Here is a 14,548-nt window from a genome sequence, read left to right as displayed (position 1 = left end):
TCAAACAAATCACATACACGCAAACACGCCATTTGCCTCGAGTAGCTGACAGAAGGCGCGCCGGGCCGGAGGACCTGCACAGTGGCGAGCTCAGGGAGTCCAGGGTGAAGGGGGGGGGGGATGGGAGAACATATCAAGCACATCCGTCACACGGCTGTGGTGGCGGCCACGTTCGTCAAACCCGTATATGCGAGGAGCTTATAAATCGATCAAAACTCTGCCACCGCGACGAAACGGTTATGACGACCACTTCGGCGCGGACATTATGGACGAACGGCGGTAACCTAACCGATTCGTCATGACGTCCGTTAAGACGTATTACACGGGTGGTGTGTTGAGTGAGCATTATAATATCATCACGGCAGTAAGGGTAAATTATTCACTAGCACGTGTCAATCGTTTATCAAAACTAAATAATTCGTCGATAAAAAATATCCGTTGTTTACAAATTCGGTAGAATGTCGAAAATTAGGTATTTAGGTAAACCACGAATTATTATGGGCAAGGATTTTTTTTTTTTTTTAATATTGAGATCGACCTATCGCATCTAATATTTACCGCCTCATAGATTTTATTATCGATTTTAAACGTTCTTCGTTTATGAATTGGATAAAAAATACTAAGAAATTCCAGCTGTATATATTTCAGCTTATGAATAGCTTTAAAATTAGTCTAAATATTTTGAAAATATCATTGCATAAGTTTTAAGTGGCAATTTCCATTTCTTCCAATTATTTTGAAAAGTGCTTGGTATTTATAATAATTTTAATCACTAAAGTACCAACTAGATTCAATTTTAGAACAAAAACTACTCACAAATTTGATATAAGCATAACTTAAATAATGTTTGCTAATAAAGTTTTCTAATTAAAATTTTGTTAAGTTTACAAAACTCAATTATATATGAAAAATATACAATTATAAAGTAATCAATAATAAAAAAAAAAACTAAAATAAAAATTCTAATCAGACATTTTAATTACAGAGTAAAATTGTTGGTGTAATTAGTCACATACATTCTACAAATAACAGATACAGCGTAATTCCACACTTTAATGTGAAGTTTAGAATTGCATAAAACATTTTTAATTGTAAATGTAAATAAAATAAAATTACATAACATAGCGCTGGAGTTATTATTTCAAATACGATTTAATTAAATTTCAATTTGAACGAGCTATTAAGATAAGTTGTTACTGTAAATTTGATTTAAGTGAAAAAAAATATAGTTCAATACTATCGAGCAAAGAAAATTTTAGCAATCGTGGTAGATAATATTTTCAGACGTTGTTTTTATACTGTTACAGTATATATTACAATTAAATTGCACCAAACTAGTTAAATATACTAATTTAAGAATTAGATAATATACTTTTTTCTGAGTAATAAATGATTGATTTATAAATTATTTTTTATATCAATTTATTATGAAGATATAATGTAGGAACTGTTGTGTTATTACTTTTTTTTTACGTCAATTACAGTTAAGTTTTAAGTTTTGTCAACCACAAAGAAACGAATCACCAAATGTACATTTTACACTAAAACAAACAATATTAAACGAATTGTTTGTCGTAATTCATAATAATAATAATGTATACTGTTTTATCTTTATACATTTTTAGTTTTTATTTAAATAAATCACAATTATTCTACGATTCGTATAACCAAAATTATATTTACTTACTATTTTTCTAACTAATAAATTCATTTCATACATTTTAAATTTATTTTTAAATAGATTTTATATCATTTAAATGTACGAAATAAATTTAAAAATAATTTTCATTGTTTAAGAAGTTATATGTAATAATATATGGATTATACATTATCTTATAACTGACTATGAAGGTACACTAAAATAATTTCCATTGTTCTTTTAATTTAAATATTTATGTATACTTTAAATATTCTATATCTTGTTTTTATTTTATTTTACCTAATATTTCTGAAAAAATAATTATTTTCTTAATTTTTTTTTATATATAGTAACGTAACAGTAAAGTATTTGAAATTAAGTATAATTCATATTTTGTTATTAAGGAGTTTAAATTAATAAAAATACTTTTTTCAATATGTTATAGCTTAAAAATACAACCAATATAACTAAAAGAATTATATAATGAGCATGAAAAGTAATAACAAATATAGTTAAAACATAAGGTTGACGAAAATGGAAAATATTATCAAACTACTAGTTATTTATTATATAATATTAACGAAATGAGAAAATAAATATTAAAATATTAAACATTTTATATTACTTCCATTTATCTTATTTGCGCTGTAATATATTATAAAGGTTTTTTATGTTGGTAAACTTAAGAATCATATTTTAATGTTTAGTTTATTTTATACTGTTATTTAATAGTTTGATCCAAATAAAAATCAAAAAATAAAACAAAATTAGCAAAAACACTTAAAATGTCAAATAAAATAAGTTAAAGTAATGTAACTAAAATGTATCCCTGAATAAAATTTAAACAGAATTTAAAAAAAAGTGCTACAATTTTTTTTTTTATACACAACCTCATTTTTGTAGAACCGTTTTCATTACCCACACATCATATAAATATTTAATATCATTCAAACATTAAAAAAATAAGATAATATGATGAATTTTAGTGAACAGAATAGGTAACATATAACATTATTTCTTGCTTACTTACATTGTGTTAATTTATTTTTATTTTAGATTTAAAAATTATAAAAATAATATAATATGATATTTATATATACACACACATATGTATAATATTTATATACACACGGAAATGGTATACACATGGGTTAGGGGGAGTTATTGTTACTCAATAATTATTTTAGTTGGTGTTGGTATAGTCTTGTAAGAAAAATATTTATAAAAAAAAATATTTTTTTGACTTTAAAAACAATATTATATAATATAATAAATAAAATAAAATTGTTTAACTTTTATTAAAAAAAAAAAAAAAATCGATATTTTATTAAAACTATTAAATGAAAAGGGTAATTAAGATAACGCTGAACAGTCAATCAACAGTGAACTTTTTTGGTTAAGTAATAAGTTGTCTTTATATAAGTTGTTATAATGCTAATGGTGTAATGAGTATAAGGGAATTTATAGTTAAGAAGTCTGAAGTTATGATTATTATAAGTATTACAATTTTATATGCATAATATCATATAGTGTTTCAGTAATATAAATAAAATACTTTACAAAAATAACAAGTTATTAAAATTATGTATATTGTAATACCTAAATGAGAAATTATTTTTATTTACTAGAAATGAGAAATTTTTACCCATGGGCATTAACCTACAGGACTACTTTTTCATTATTTATTACTACCAAGTCGTAATCTCAGTGTATAATTTGTATATTTTCGTATATAGTGACTTTATTAGAGTCTTATATCAAGAAAAAGATAATATAACTATTAATTACCTAGTTATAAGTTGTATATTTATTCATTTAATACATATATAAATTACAGTAATTCACACATCAATGTATTATCAAACGGCTATACCAACCATTGCAATCGGTGCATATATTCTATATTTGTAATTAATATTGAAATTCAAAAATTTCTACAAAAAAGTTTAATACATTTTTATTATGTCGTATTCTATTTGCACTTGATAATGATATGTACTTTATTCTCAAACTACAAAACGAATTTATATCTTTATGGTTGACTGTTTCTCCACATTGTGTGAATACTGAATATGTTAATATAATATTATATTGGTTAATCATTGAACAATTTTTATATTTTTTCGTAGTACGTAATATGGGTAAATTGTATCAGAATTTTTCTTTTTTAAATTGAATCTTGTATGAATTTTTATCAGAATTTTTAATCAAATTATCACCATACTTAAATGTTTGATGTACAAAATTAAATGCTTCTAGAGAGGCATTTTCTGTTTAAATGAGAAAAACTTTAAAAGATAATCGTTATAACAAGCCATTATGAAATTAAAATATTTGTGAAATAAATACCTCATTTATTAAGTATAATTGATAGGACTTACGTAGTTAAAACCATTTATATCCAACCACTGTATTCAAAATTTCTTGAAAAACATAAAAAATAAATACATGTTGATAAAACAATATTGTATAATCGTATAATTCAATAGAATTTTTGAATTGTTCATCAAAAAGCTTAATCAAATAAATATAAGAATATATTATATATTTAAATAGATATTTTGAAGGAGTTATAAATGTATTGATTTTACAATGAAGTGTATTTTTTTTATATATATTTTTATTTTGTGCCTGTCATCACCTTTTGGGTCAGTAAAAATGCTTCGAATTTAAGCTTTGAGGGTGATATCTGATAGAGAATTAAACCTGGTTGGTAATTTTAAGGGATAAAAAGTAAAAAATCTCAGAACTGGTCAAATACCCAGGAAAAACAAAAAAACAAAAAAAAAAAATTAAGGAAAAATGGGCATTTTTACATAGTCTGTATTTGACAAAATCTATTTTGTTTTTTTGATATAATTCAAAAACGAATAATCGTAGATACTTAATTAACATTTTCACCAAATAAAATCATGATTTTTTTTATTGATGTTAACATTTTCAAAATAAACTGATTATTTTGAGCTATTTATAGATGTTTGGAATTTTAATTTTATTTAAGTTCACAAAAAAATAATTCAAGGTTCTTCGTTAGTGATTATTATAGTTAGTACAAGTAATTTTGTTGTTAAAAATGTATTAAACGTTCAATTTTTTTAGTTAAGAATTTAAAATGTACCTAATACATGAATTTTTCAAAGATATTTTATGTTCAAATTTGATCGGAATCAGATATTTAAATGAAGAATAACTATTTTATTTAATTTGAAAAATATTATTCGTGGTGTTTGAAAATGTTAGCATACTTTATTATATTTTAAACACACAATGCCATTTTAAAATTCAATGTTTTGGAAAATAATTAATTCTACCTACTACATTACTAATTGTAAAATAAATTACTTCAATAACAATATATAATAAAATGTAGGCTCTGACGGAATTCGATCAGAATATTTTTTCGTATTATTGTATTCAAATTTAACACACATTACAATATAGTGACTTACTCTACAGTGATGAAGTTTACTTAACATTTACTTTTTAACAGTTAATTACTTTTGTTTTTTTTAGATACTTAATAGAATATGACATGATTAGCCACTTTTAGTGGATACAAATTATTTGTAAATAGCAATACGAAACGTATGTCCACTGACTACTGTACCATGCCCAAAATGATTCATTTCACTATTTTAGGAATTTTATTTTGTTCTCTTGTAAATTATTATTGTTTTTGAGATAGGTGACTTAAATTAAATTGAATATAGACAAATATAAATAATATAAATAAAAAAAAAAAAACACCTAACATAAAAGCATACACTTACTGTAATATATATTTATTATCATTTTAATTGAAGTTTATTTTTTATTTGATTATATAATTTGATGAATTATGTAGATAAACATTTGTTATTTTTTTTCCAAAATCAATGTTATATCTAAATATCTTAACAGTAAACACTCATTTACATTGAATTATATAATATGTATTGTTGCAATATTGCTATTCTAAGTCAATTAAAAAAAAAAAAAAAACTATACAATTACATACAAAATATACAACTATAATAATTATTAAAAATCAAATTTTATTTTTAAATATTTTATTTATAATCTTTGTAAATTCAATAAAGATATTTTACATATTATACATTTTTTGAAACGGATTGTATAAAAACATAACATAATTTTAATAGTCTTTCATAAATATAATATGTACTTCGAATCTTCAACATCATCTTTAATCAACCACTTATCCTTAAATAGTTAGCAAACAGGTGATTCAATTATTTAAAAAGTAAATAATTTAAGAAATTAAAATAAGATTACCATGGGTATAAAGTAAATTTGAATATAAATAACTTAAATTAATTCTCAGATAGCAATATGAAAACAACCAAGCCGCAACCATTTATTACCATTCATAATAATGTTCGTTTTATTACGGTACCTACTACCTATACTAATTCCATTAAATTCAGTTTGTATTCATTTTTATTAATTATTATTCATTTCTTTATTAATAATATTAATTTTATTATCTATCATAAACTAATCAAAGGTGTATTAAATAAATTATTTTTTATGTTTATCGTGAATAGTAACTGTATAGTTTATTAATAACTGAATTAACTACTAACCACTTGCAAAAATTACTTTTTTTGCAAATCATTGTTAATGAATTTTTTATTTATACCTAGAATAATAACATTGCATACATCTTTTTACTGTAGTTTTAAATCTAACTGATCAGTTTTTTAATTTAATAAATTATTTTCTTTATCAAATTCTGAACCTAAAATTATAATTAGATAACGAAAAACGTGTTTATAAATGTTTTTACACATTACTATGAATTTAAAATTTAAAATTATTTTTATTTTGATAACTATTGGATACATATTATTTATGGAAAAATTTGAATTCCCATTTTAAAATGTTAGTTCTTATTCCTATTATAAATAGATATGTACCTATATTTTAAATTACGTACGTTATTATTTAATTTTATAACAATATTATTAAAATCTATAGTGTTATACTCTTAAAAGTGTAAAAAATGATTTCCTAAGAATTTGGTTTTAAAACAAAGTACTTAAAATTAGAAACTTAAATATATATAATGGTATACCGATTCTCAAGGATTACAATAAATCAAAATTTTAACAAAAGGAGACTATTATATGTTTGCTTATACGATACCTTAAAGTTTTCTTAACACACATAGCTGCTTACTATGATTTTAATTTTAATAAGTTGAAAGTATGTTAATAATTATTATGTAAATATATTTTAAGGAAATATTATTAAAACGCATAAAATAGTTCAGTGTTACAAAAAAGTATTTAATGCAATAATTCAATCTAAATTTAATACCTATACATTTATTTCTATTTATCTTGAATATTTTAAATATATACTTATTATATATATGACCTGTTATAGTATTTAACACTTCTTACTACACTTGTAAAAATAATTATATGTTTCATAGGTAGTTCATTTCATCAATAACTTAGATACATTTTATTTCATAATTATTGATGTAGTTCTGTCACTATAAAATCGATATGTATTATATTATGACAATCACCAATGAATTTTAATTTATGAGTATAGCAATGCATTTATTGATTTTACGATAATGTGTGTTGTTTTATAACATTAACTTTTTGGATAGTATAAATGTTTAGATTTTACACTATAAGAGTGGTTAAAAAAAAAAAAAATGAAAAAACTGAACATTTTACGCTAAGCCAGTTTTGACAATATTTTTTTGTTTTGTTAAAATTTAAAAATCAAACACCATAGAAACTTTAAATTTTTTACCAACTATTTATGTTTAGTTTTAATTTTATCATTATTATTTGACAATATAAAATGTTCCCATGGACAACGACTTTGAAAATTGAATACAAGGTTTCTCATAAAATTTTATTTATGGAAATAATAGAAAAATAAATATAATATTATATAATATCCATCAAATAAATATATGATGAATTTTAATACATTATTTCAAAATTTCAAAAATTAATAGTTAAAAAATGGTGTTTAAGCAAAATGCTGTACATTAGTTGTCAAAAATAACTGTGTATTGGATAATGGCTTTATTAAATTTGTATTCAATAATATATTACGAAAAACGATCCTGAGTGGAGACGATCCTTATTCAGGTTATAAGTAGTTACTTATATTTCTTAATATATTTTACTATTAGAACTACAATGGATTGATACTAGAACTAGTAAGTATAATAATTTGTTATAAATATTTTAAATTAAATTTTTGATGAAATCATACATCTGAAGAATAAATAATAATGTTCTTTATTTTGTTTTAATTTAAAAAAATATACATTGACGTTTTAAGTTTTATTATAATTTTTACTTGGTGCATTCAAATTTTCAAAACATTTAACCTTGATAAATTTGTAGAGTGAACACAATAATATATGATATTGGTATAAAATGTATTATTCTTATTATATACAAATATCAATAATTTTATATTGTTATTTATGTTATCCATGTAATATGTAAAGATTTTATTTAAAAAAAACCTTTAATTCTACTAGTAAAATAAATCATTTTAATAGAAATATCTAAAAATACATTATGAAATGTATTCAATGATGTATTATGTTGACAGACCGTCTGCGCATAGAACTGTTTTTCGTGTACCATGATAAAACAATGAATTCAAATTTAACAACATCATTATAGTGACCAATTCGACACTTATGTGCTATACATCAAAGTGGTAGTTTTCACTGCCCTACTTTTTTTTTTATTAATACTTTAAAATTTATACTTGACTTCATAATATTTAGGTATTTGTTTATTAATTGTAGCATTAATGAAAAGGATATAACCGGATAACCTAAGAAGAAAAAACATTCGTGGATTGTATGTATACTTACATACGCATGCAACAGTTAATAATATGTTGATAGCGTTATTCTATAAAATGATCAATTTGGTTTTTTTTTAATATTAATGAAACAGGCAAGAGCTAGTAGGTATAGCTAGAGCGTAAAATATTAACTTGAACTAGTTCTATTATACTTGAATATCGTAATTAATAATAGGTATAAATGTTTTTTTTTTTTGGTTAATTTACTTTACTTACAACATGATATTTCTGTCATTAAACAGGAACGATATTCTAGCTGTCACTCTTCCTAACATCAGTAATATTATAATTATAATCTTTAAAGTATTTATATTTCTTAATATGTGTTAAATATATATATAAGAACATACTTGAATGTGAATCAAAATTAAATGGTGTGTAATACATATATATATATTTGTATTTAGCTTTTAAGCATAAAATCAGAATTTCCTACATCTGTATATATAAACGATTGTGCTTGTTAGTGACTCTAAAAGCTATCAAAGAGATATTCTCATATTATTAGGGTCAGTCGATGTTCCCATAGATTTATTTTTGGTTAGACGTCGACCAAAAAAAAAATCTTAATAGTCAATACAACGTAAGCCGGGCAAGCTAGTTTATTTATATATTTGCAGTTAGTACATAGTACTATATGAAAAAATGAATATATCATATATTCGTATATTAACGAAATGCATTCAAATAATCAATTTCTTTTCATCAATTTTCCGGAAGCAAATAGGTTATGAAAAGGGGTACCTAAACTGTAATCAAGTAGTCTACGTATGATTTATTTTTGACCATATTGAACCAAACACTATTTTTCTACAAGATAAAATCTGGGTATACACCGGTCTTTGGTTTATGTTTATAATAATATTCCGTATTTTTGTTTATTTATTCCACACATGATATTAGTCGGCCATCACTACTTAAAATCTACTACAAAAAATGTATACAAGACCAAAACATTTATTAATAGATTGGTATATTTATTAATATAAGGACATTATATTTATATTCTAGTGACTTAATAAGACTACAATAGAAAGGTTGTTAATGGATGCTATGATACATTTTAAGTTATAAAAATATGAATATATTAACTTGACTTTTAAAATATGTACATGCAAATTATAAATGTATATTGTTTTGAATCGTCTACTCATATATATGTTGTCTTGTATATTTGATAAGTAAATTAAAAATTTTGTTTTTATGAATAAACAACGATATTATCATTATTATTATTATTATTAATAGTGATTTGCTTGTAAAAATATTATAATTATTATTTACTAATCAGAAAGAAAATTATAATCCATAATAGTTTAAAGCAACAATATGTATACCTATATGTATGCATATTATATTCAAATGTAATTTATTCGTTATCACATTATATAGTTGAAAATTTTAACATAATTTAAATATAATTTATACTTGATAGTCCTTAATCGTACAATTGCTATTGCCTACTTACTTTTTTTTCAAACTACGAATGCATGTGTGAAGTATATTATTATTATTATATTTATACATTTTAGGAACAATTAAATGGACGTGATTATAATTTATTTTTCGTCAGATAGGCATAGGTACCAATTTATATATTTCTGTTAGAAAAAAAAAACCATGACCATCTTGTAAAATATTGAATCCTATAATGATAGTATTATTGAGCAAAATAGACAGTAAATTCCTTTTAGTGTTGAAATGACAGCGACGATGTCAGGTATGTGTTCCCGAGGGGGTCTGCCGTATAGCCGTTTGTTATCATCAATTATTTCGCCAGTTGTGTATGAGTGTTTGTATGTAGGTACAGGAGATGATCCTTTTGGCTGATGACGCTTCATTTATGCTAAGAGATCGCTAACATCCATTCCACCGTGTATGGTCATAATCACTCTTGACATGCCTAAAGATAGAGTGTAAAAGTGGTATTGTATTTGTTTGACGGAATAAACGGATGGTGGATAAAATCCGGTAGACCTGAAGGTGTCGACATCGCCTTACCGGAAATTATATAGGTTGGTGATCGCTCAACAAAATTAAATGCAATTTGATAATAATATATTATATATACACAGAGTCTGTTTATTAAAATTAATTTAATTAGTCTTCCATAAACAATAACATTTGTAACAGTTAATTTTACATTATTTTTAAGACCACAGTACTCTAATCGTAATCAAGACTTTCTTCGATAATAAAAGATACAAAAATTCATTTTTTATATTTTGTTTTTAATTTATAAAAACAATACTATGCTACACTATACAAAAATATACCTACTAAAATGAATTATCATGGAATACTAAAGGTGGTTTTATTATTTTTTTAATAGATAAAAAAAAATGTTTGTATATAAATTAGAGTTAAGTAAATGGGTCCTCCAATTTCATTGGTATTCTTTAAAATACTATTTTCATTCGAATATAAAAATTCAAAAAGATACACTTTTTGAATAATTAAACATCAAGAACATCAAATAATTGCATTTTTAAATACTTACGTGGGCTTAATGCTTGATTAAGACGTTTCGGTGTAGTAGGAGTATTATGTAAAAAAACAAATGACTCAAAATAAACTCTATGTGTAAATATCTATACTGGTAAATAACTTTTCTAAACTAAATATAAAAATGTTATGTTAATGTGTTATGTAACTGTCCTATTGTACATCTGGACTTATGAAATGTAGCCAAAAAATCAAGTGTCTAATAAACAAACTAATCTTACAAAATTCAATCATTCTCATAAATGACTGGATACAACCACATTATATACGAGTACTTCGTTTAAGTCTCAAATAATAGCCTTTTAGATACATTTTTATCTAAAAATAAAAACTATAGAAAAAATGGTTAAAGTTTCGTACAAATATTTTTTATCTTAATAATCAAAATATCAAAATATTTAAATCCCTGTTAATATTCGTTTTTTGATATGGAATTATTCTAGATGATCCTCTTAGAAGAATTTATAGAAAGTGGTGCGAAGATTTAAATTTTAACTGATTCGTAATTTATAAAAGAAGGAGAAAATCTAGAATATTCAATTTATACAACTTAACTAACGGGTTTCACATCACGCTATATTTTCAAGTAATATTTCTGTAGAATAAGAACCAGGGGTGTCTTCAAGGGGGGAAAGAATGGAACAGTCACCATCTTCATGAACTTTATTATTATTTTTTTTAATTTCGTAATTTTTATTTTATATCATACTAGGATAAATTAAAAAAACAGAAACATATTCATTATAAACTACAAAATATAATTGTAAGATAAATTAAAACATTATATGCATAATTTTGAATATTATTAACTTTTTTGGGATTTTCTTTTGAGAATTAGCTTAAATATTAAAATTTTGAATTTTTTATTGGTATGATAAGGATATTTGAACTCATTTTCTAAAAGAAAGTTCCAAATTAAGTTAATGCTTTTCTAAATGATAAATGCAGTGTGTTATATGAATATTTTAATCCTGTATGGTTTTAATTTTTAAGCTTTTGTACACAATTTTCTTTTTTGATTTATAATGATTTCCTTACATGTCTGTGCTTATTAGATTTAAAAACTAAGTTTAGATATCAAATGGGACAATCATGTTTAACTGTTTTGGGATTTTTGAATATTCATAGAGAAATTCTATTATATACTTATAATATAATTGATCGCTTTGCCAAATCTAAACACAAAATCGATTTTATTCTATAACATATTAAGTAAACATATAATTTGTAATTTAATTTTCTTTTTGCTTTATTATTATATAATCAATAAATATAACATTTATTCAGTGTTTTAATGTTTATTAATTTATATTTTAATAATTAAATATAATATACACTAATATTTTAATATAATGACTCTGTTAAATAAATTACTATGTCAACTATTTTGTAATTAGTGTGTTTATATATAACAAATGTATGGAGTTCTACCCCTCCTCCTATACAGCGAATTAGGGACGCCACTGAACATAACTGTACATATTATACTTAATATAAATATATACATTAAAGTTATTTAACAAGTAATTACATAAATATTTATATCATAATCAATTATTTGGTAAATACAGAATTAACTAAAATATTATTATAAATATTATTAGATAAAATAATTTATTAGGAATGACATTTTATATTTATGTCGTTTGTATTTTTAATGTCACAAATTTTTACGCAATTATTATTTTTTAATAACAAAATTCTTGAAGTATAAATTTCTCTAATTAATTTCAGTATAATTATTGAACATTAGATTAATATCAATTTTCCATAAATTACTTAAATTTGAGGTCAAATAAATAGCTGGATTTGATATCTTTATGATTGAATGAAGACTAAAAATATCGTGGAAAACTGTTTGGCATTACATTTTACACAGTCGAGACCGTGATTGCCAAATTTTAACTGTGGTTTTGGTGGTGACTTTATACTACAATTGTGGTGACAGAATTTATACCACAACTTCTGTCCACATTATTTACGTTACTCACAAACGGGTAATCACGATACTTTCTGCCGTCAGCCGTTCTTAATTGATGAAGGGAGCAGAAGGGGTTCAAACCATTTTCACGTCACATTCATCTTTCATCAGTGTATGAAGAGATGTTTTACAGTGGACTTTAACACCCCAATGAAACGAGTCTTTCAAATAAATATATATTTTGAGAAACTTATAATTTGTGAGTTCTGGTATGAATACATTTTAGAAGAGCGCATATAATATTAAAATAAATGATCTTAATGTAATAAAAAATGTATGTCTTAAAAAATAGACATTAGACTGAAAATATATAACATATAAAAAATTGGGATTTGAATTTATACAAACACATAAGTTAGGTATACAATTTATAGTTAAAATAACGTAGATTACATACTGTACAATTATAAAAATTACCGAGATCAAAAATGTATCTATTTATAGCTATTCTATTGTGAGATTGTTGTGAAAATGTTTGTGCTTATAATTTTTATAATGCATATCACAATCTTATAGAAAAGATTTATTTTATCTATTAATCTTATTATGATTCCACTGATCATACAAAATAAAACTTAAAAGCACTGTCCTATGAGGCTGTGATAATTATGTTTCTTTATATTAAAATTTGTTTAATTTTAATTGTTGATAGATAAAAATAGTAAAATAATAAATTGTTCATATTTGATGAGACTGGAACCAATGTATCAAACGATTTTTATAATTTGCACATTTATATAATATTATCAAAACATATTTCTTTAAGGAAAAATAGAAATAATAAAGTTTTTTAGTTTGTAACTAAGACCTACCTTCAACCATTGAAATCTATATAAGATATTTCAGCAATCGTTGTTTTTCTGGACGTTATATCTTTTTTTTTCAATTTAATAACTCAACATGCCACTATCTAGCACAAAATATAAGGTAAGCGAAGCGATAAAGTACCCTTTATGTTGTATTTGTATAGTATCCCGATTTGTAAATAAATAATCATAGATACCTAGCCAATTTAAAATGTTTATTTTAGTTAAATATGGATCATATTTTTTTCAAATTTAATTTTATATTTGAAGTTTAGTTATTGAATTTAGGGTACTTTAAAAATATTTACCTAGTTAATATATTATAGTTCGTTCTCGGTTTATATAGATTGTAGATGTACCTTAAACTATACCATAATATGTAAAATCATTTTAAAGATTTAATGAGAACTTTTGTGAAAACTTCGTTTGATTTTTAAAGTAACAATAAAATTAATTTTCTTCATAGATAGACAAAAAAATTATGGTTTTTGAGAAAAAATTGAATTGGTAACCAAAGGAATAGCTTACATTTTTAGAGTACCTATTTTATTATTTTTATTTCATATATATTATATATATATATTATAGTCCTTGCATAAACAATAAATATTAATATTTAAGTTTTAATTGAAAAAAATTGAATAAAAAATATACTATTGTATTTCAAAGACTTATCTTTAAAAGGCTAATTATTATACACTATGTATAATATGCATTATGTCGGTGTTTCTAAAAGTGTATTGTTTATCAAATTTT

Source organism: Aphis gossypii, chromosome 1 (assembly GCF_020184175.1).
Source record: "Aphis gossypii isolate Hap1 chromosome 1, ASM2018417v2, whole genome shotgun sequence".
Taxonomy (NCBI): Eukaryota; Metazoa; Arthropoda; class Insecta; order Hemiptera; family Aphididae; genus Aphis; species Aphis gossypii.
The sequence above is the reverse complement of the archived record's forward strand: the minus strand, read 5'-3'. Positions refer to the sequence as shown.